The 6,030-nt window shown below is 41.5% G+C and overlaps 1 protein-coding gene across 2 annotated transcripts in view; it reads left to right on the top strand.

Moving 5' to 3' along the window:
* rhbdl1 (rhomboid, veinlet-like 1 (Drosophila)) overlaps positions 1 to 6,030 on the top strand; it is a 49,604-nt gene that overhangs the window by 28,781 nt on the left and 14,793 nt on the right. The gene's annotated exons all lie outside the window — the stretch shown is intronic.

A 6,030-nucleotide genomic window follows, 5' to 3' on the forward strand; every position in this document is an offset into this window, starting at 1 on the left:
GATTGGTTGTGAGGCAGTGATGCTTCATTCTTGTTCATAATGAGCAACGATTTCTTTGTCGTTGTTCATTAGCCCACTCTCTGTGGCGTATTTGGCAGTTTTGCTGATGCAGTTACTGTGCTTTGCAGTGCAGTGTGAGCAGTCAGTCCATCCTTAAAGGAATCCTGATGGAGTTATGGAGACCTGCGTTCAGTCATCTGTATGGGGAAAAATCCTTTTATTTTGGCATCCAGAATGTTTTCACAAGATCCTTTACAGTCCTTTACAATAGATGTTGTGTAAATATTACCGTACGAATTGAGGTGTGCTATGAACTGCTGAGCACTGTTAAAACAAGAGGTGAGAACAGAGCCTTTGAAAATCCATTATATATTAGAAATAGAACTTTTCATTTCCTTTTCTTATTACACATGTAGCGATGTTGTACCACTGTGGTGCTACACTTAGCTACGCTGGCATTGTGCTGGCATTGTGCTGGGGCAGAAATGGAGTGATGTGTTAGCCTTTTAAGGACATCTGCTAGGTCATGTGGCTTGTTAGCAGTCTCTACCAGAATAAATGAAGGTGGTTCATGCTTCATCTAAGGTGGTTTGTGGCTTGACTCTTTAAAAAATCAAAAAGAGATATAAATGAAAAGAAGGAAAGATCCCTGTGGCTTTCATGATCTTGAGCTTCTACTGGATTCTGACAATGCGCCCTTGAAGAGTGTTTATGTACGTGTTTTGTGATTGGCTTAGGAGTTGGCTATTTGAGATGAATTTAAAGGGGTATTCTGTAACATAGACTCATCAGTTTTACAGAATTCATGATTTTATATCATTGTCGTGTTTTCATTCCGTTTCCGTTAACTGCATATTTCTTAAGTACAATACAAACAGAGGAAATTGCTTCTTCTTTGTAGTCTTCTCCTGCTTTGTGGGCATCATTTATGTTCATTTTCAGAGTGCTAGGCAGCTGCTTTGAGGAGCCAATGATTACAGATTGTTGGGACAAGGTTTGAGGAGTCAGAGTTTTTATAGAGCTTTAAAATATATGCATTACCTGGCCTGTCCTAATGATGGTTGTAAACAAGCAATAGCAGTGAAAAGCTAATCTCTTTCCTTTTCTTTCATTTTTCACTTTGAAATTATACAAAGCAAAAATAATACACTCTAATCCTAAAAAATGTTGAAAAGAATGTTTCATCTTTAATGTTTACATTTAAGACATTTAGTAGACGCTCTTATCCAGAGCAACTTACACAAGCGCTTTAATGTTTACTCAGAAAATACCCATAGATAGTTTGAATTGAAGTTGGCCATTTGAGATCAATTTAAAGGGATATTCTGTAACATAGCCTCATCAGTTTTACAGAATCCATGATTTTATATAATTGTTGTGTTTTCATTCCATTTCCGTTAACTGCAATTTCTTAAGTACATTATGGATCCAAAAGATACACTATATTGCCAAAAGTATTCGCTCGCCTGCCTTTGCATGCATATGAATTGAGTGATATCCCTTTCTAAATCCATAGGGTTTAATATGATGCTGGGACGCCCTTTGCAGTTATAACAGATTTAGCCCTTCTGGAAAGGCTTTCCACAAGGTTTAGGAGTGTGTTCATGGGAATTTTTGACCATTCTTCCAGAAGTGCATTTGTGAGGTCAGATGTTGGCACAGATGTTGGACGAGAAGGCCTGGCTCACTGGTTCAAAGTTGGAAGCATAAAATTGAACAAAATCACTGGAACTACACACCATAATCCCCCCTCCACCAAACTGGGCACAATGCAGTCAGACAAGTACCGTTCTCCTGGCAACCGCCAAACCCAGACTCGTCCATCGGATTGCCAGATGGAGAAGCATGATTCGTCACTCCAGAGAACACATCTCCACTGCGAGTCCAGTGGCGGCGTGCTGTACACCACTGCATCCAACGCTTTGCATCGTGCTTGGTGATGTAAGACTTGGATGCAGCTGCTCGGCCATGGAAACTTATTCCATGAAGCTCTCTAGGCACTGTTTTTGAGCTGATCTCAAGGCCACATGAAGTTTGGAGGTTTGTGTAGTGATTGACTCTGCAGAAAATTGGCGACCTCTGCGCACAATGCGCCTCAGCATTCACTGACCCCGCTCTGTCATTATACGTGGCCTACCACTTTATGGCTGAGTTGCTGGTGTACTCAATCACTTCCACTTTGTTATAATACCACTGACAGTTAACTGTGGAATATTTAGTAGAGGAAATTTCACTGGACTTGTTGCATAGGTGGCTTCCTATCACAGTACCATGCTGGAATTCAGTGAGCTCCTAAGAGCAACCCATTCTTTTACAAATGTTTGTAGAAGCAGTCTGCATGCCTATGTGATTTGGATGACTGAGTGAATACTTATGGCAACATAGCGTACCTCTAAGCTTAGATACTATTAAATACTAAAGTCAGGACAGAGACCATAATACTGGACATACGCTACAGTTGGCCTAAGTACTCTTGAAAGAGATGGGGCTTCAGTCTGCCTTTGAAGACAGCGAGCGACTCTGCCGTTCAGACACCCAGGGGAAGTTCGTTCCACCACTTTGGTGCCAGGACAGAAAAAAGCCTAGACATCCGTGGATCATAAAGGATGGCGGGTCAAGCCGAGCCGTACTTGAAGCTGGAAGGGCTCTTGGTACAGATTGGGTTTTACTCATTGCCATCAGGTACGGAAGGGCTGGTCCATTCTTGGCTTTGTAGGCCAGCGTCAGGGTTTTGAATCTGATGCGGGTACCAGCTACAAGAAGCCAGTGAGTTGCATGGCTGAAAATCAGTTAATTGTATAGTCACACATTTTTCACAGTACCCCACAGTAAATTCTGACCTAAATACCCAATACCCAAACTTTTGCATGCCACTGTATAATTGAAAATAATTTTATTAAAAATATAGTTGTGATTGGTTAGGCAAAGTCAAATAGTTAGTTATGTTTATAATTAGTGCAAGTCCAGGTAAGACTTTTTTCTATTCATATGAAATTTAGCCATCATAAATGAATGAAGACAAAACAGGGCTTTTGTTATTAGTTGTGTTGGGCTGCAACAAAACTGGTTACTTTTTGTGTTGTTATTTTTTTCCTGTTTATTCCCTTTTTTCATCCCACTTTAGTCATGTCCAAATTGTCACTACAGTTCCCACAATACAATGCAAATCAATGGCGCACAGCTTGCTCTTTTAAAATGACCATTTTTAGCCTTATAGCATGTCCCATGTAGTCAACCCTATGTCCATATCACTGTAATGGGGCATCACAGAGCATTGAAGAGTTTAGTGAAGATTTTAGATCCACTTTTGGATCTTTTTTTTTGGACCATAAAGGTGAAACCTGTGGGCATTTGGGTTGCTGATTGCTTGTCTCGAACAAACCTACTAAACCTGGCCTTTAACTGATGACTTGAAAGAAATATGTTTGATCAAGAGAGCCACCAAATTGTGCAGATGTCTGGACCTCCAGGATTGTCACTGTCCTACAACCTAAAAGGCATGCTTGGAGTTACAACAGCTAGGACACCCAGAATCTATTTGCTGAAGTACAAGCCTAGTGCTTGGCTCCAGCCAAGGACACGTTAGCGAGAATGACTGTATTGAAGCAGGAGCACCCAGACATACTGTGTGTTCTGCTTGTCCATATGTTCAAGTGTGGTGCAAAGCGAGACAGAGAGAGAGAGAGAGAGAGAGAGAGAGATGGCATCACCCACAGATCTGTTCTCGCAAAGCAGCAGGGTGTTCATCAGAATGAGGGCCAGTGCTTTTCATGTGAGGCATCATCACCAGCTAGTCTGTGCGAGCACACCACAGCCACAGAAGGCAGCTCCACTGGGCCCGAGCCTCTTTGACTGAGTGGAGGCTGTTGTTGGCAGCAGAAAGAGAAGGAGCGGGGTTAAACATGTCTGTGCGTGCTGACAGAGCTGTCAGGCCACAATCAAGATGGGATGCCGTTCCAGTCGAGCTGGCTGCTTCGTTGGGCGTCCGCTTTCTTCTCAGCACTGCTTTTACAACGGCTCCTCTGCTTGTCTGGAAGCTTTGGCAGCTGCCTGTGTTCGAGCTGAGGAGGAGCTCAGCTAATGGTGGTTGAGAGGTATGAGGAAATCATTGTTTACTTTGTTGCAGGAAAGTACTGTCCCGACTGAAATACACCAATGGTTTTACAGTGACAGCAGTGACAGTTTAAAGCTACATTATGTAGTATTTTTACCTTAAAATAACACTTCAGGGTCATATTGATGCTCCACTGACTTGTAATGCGAAGAATGGCGTCTCTGATATTCCTACTCCTGGCTGGCACGCTGCTACGGCACTGTATAACTTTGGTGGCGCTGCACAAGACCTCTTGTGAGAACTGCTTAACGCTGTGAAACCCGAGTCAAATTTGTATAAACGCTTGTAATATTTACGCCTCAGTCCACATGCATCTTTCACTTCCAGTGCTGGTTCTGTATCTCTCAGCTTGTCAACCAATGCACATTTATAGCGTTTATAGAGTTCCACAAAGGGGATCTCATAGTGTGTTTTGTATAGGGAATGCAATGGGGAAAAATAATTATGCTCCACCAACTCTAGGGGGAGCTCTTTAGAAAATAATGAGTCAGAGTGAGCCCATGGATTAATAGAGCAGGTCATGTCATGGATCATAGTGTAGTCAGAACGCATCTGACACGGAAAATCTCGGGCTGTATGCTCGTACGCTGCCATAGGGCAACTCCGGACCTGGTTCTTCTGACATTTTCCAGAGTTCATATAAGAAAATGGCTTTACATTTGAATCCTGTTACACAGGTAGGAGAATGTAGCATGTATGTAGAATGTGGGCAGAGTCGCATGCTTCAAAATGATACAGGCATCTAAATAGTTATATTTTATGTTATAAAAAACCTTTACGGTACTTTTAAAGCAGCATTATGTATCATTTTTATTATGAAGCAACAGCTTCAAAATGTTGATGATCTACTGACCTGTAATAAGGTAAATAGGGTCTATATTATTGGTACTTGGACCGCTCACAAGAACTGTCAAGCTATATTTGTGGAAAATCTTTCTGATTCTGTTTCTCTCAGCTTGTCCAGAAAAACGTGTCCTGTAGCTATGGTCAAAGTGCGAATACAGAAGCAAGATATACCAATTGTTGCATAATGCTGCTTTAAGGTACAAACATATGAAATTTTACCCCACATCAAGTTGTTCCCAATTCTTCCCAAAAAGGTATTAATACTAGGGATGTCCCAGTCTTATCCAGTGGATTGGGATCGGGTCTGATCCAGGCATTTTTGAGTGGATTAGGTATTGGCTGTTTTAATCCCAATCCAGTTCCAGTCTTTGTTTTACCCACAACATTCAGAGCCCATTCTGGTGTCCTCAAGGTGCCATTAACGGGCATTATTCCAAGCCGGCAGCAGTAAGGACGTTCTAAGAAGGTAAATAAAAGTCTGCAGTGTGAAGCTATTTGACAGTGGAACGTAAAAACAGACCATAAAATTAGTTCCTTAGTTTTTAAACCAGTACTGAAGAACACATTCAGAACCGAGTTTAGGCTAACGCTAATGCTAATACACACACACACTCTACAGAAATCCAATCACAGCACGTTATCCCACTATAAACCAGCTATGTACCACTACACACACAGGAAGTGATTTCACTGCAGTGTTTTAAAGGAGCTGGGAGCTGATTGGTCAGGGAGGAGAGTCAGACTAGGTTATAAGATATTAAACACAATATAAAATTGTCATTTTAAGAAACGTCTCTACTAAACTAAATCAATCAGAATCCAGAATGTCTCGTTATAGAAACCACTACTAAAACAAACTGATTTTACTGCAGTATTAATCAGCAGCTTATCTTATCCAAACCATGTGGCTGTATTAATTATACACACACAGTCAGATTTGATTGGATCGTTATTGGCTGATGCTCAGCATTATAGGACTCTGATTCAATCAGGGGCAAAATAACTGGACCAGGACATCCATAATTTATACATACATGCTGTATAGGTCCGGCAGAAAAGACAGTCGTGAC

Source organism: Salminus brasiliensis, chromosome 5 (assembly GCF_030463535.1).
Source record: "Salminus brasiliensis chromosome 5, fSalBra1.hap2, whole genome shotgun sequence".
NCBI lineage: Eukaryota > Metazoa > Chordata > Actinopteri > Characiformes > Bryconidae > Salminus > Salminus brasiliensis.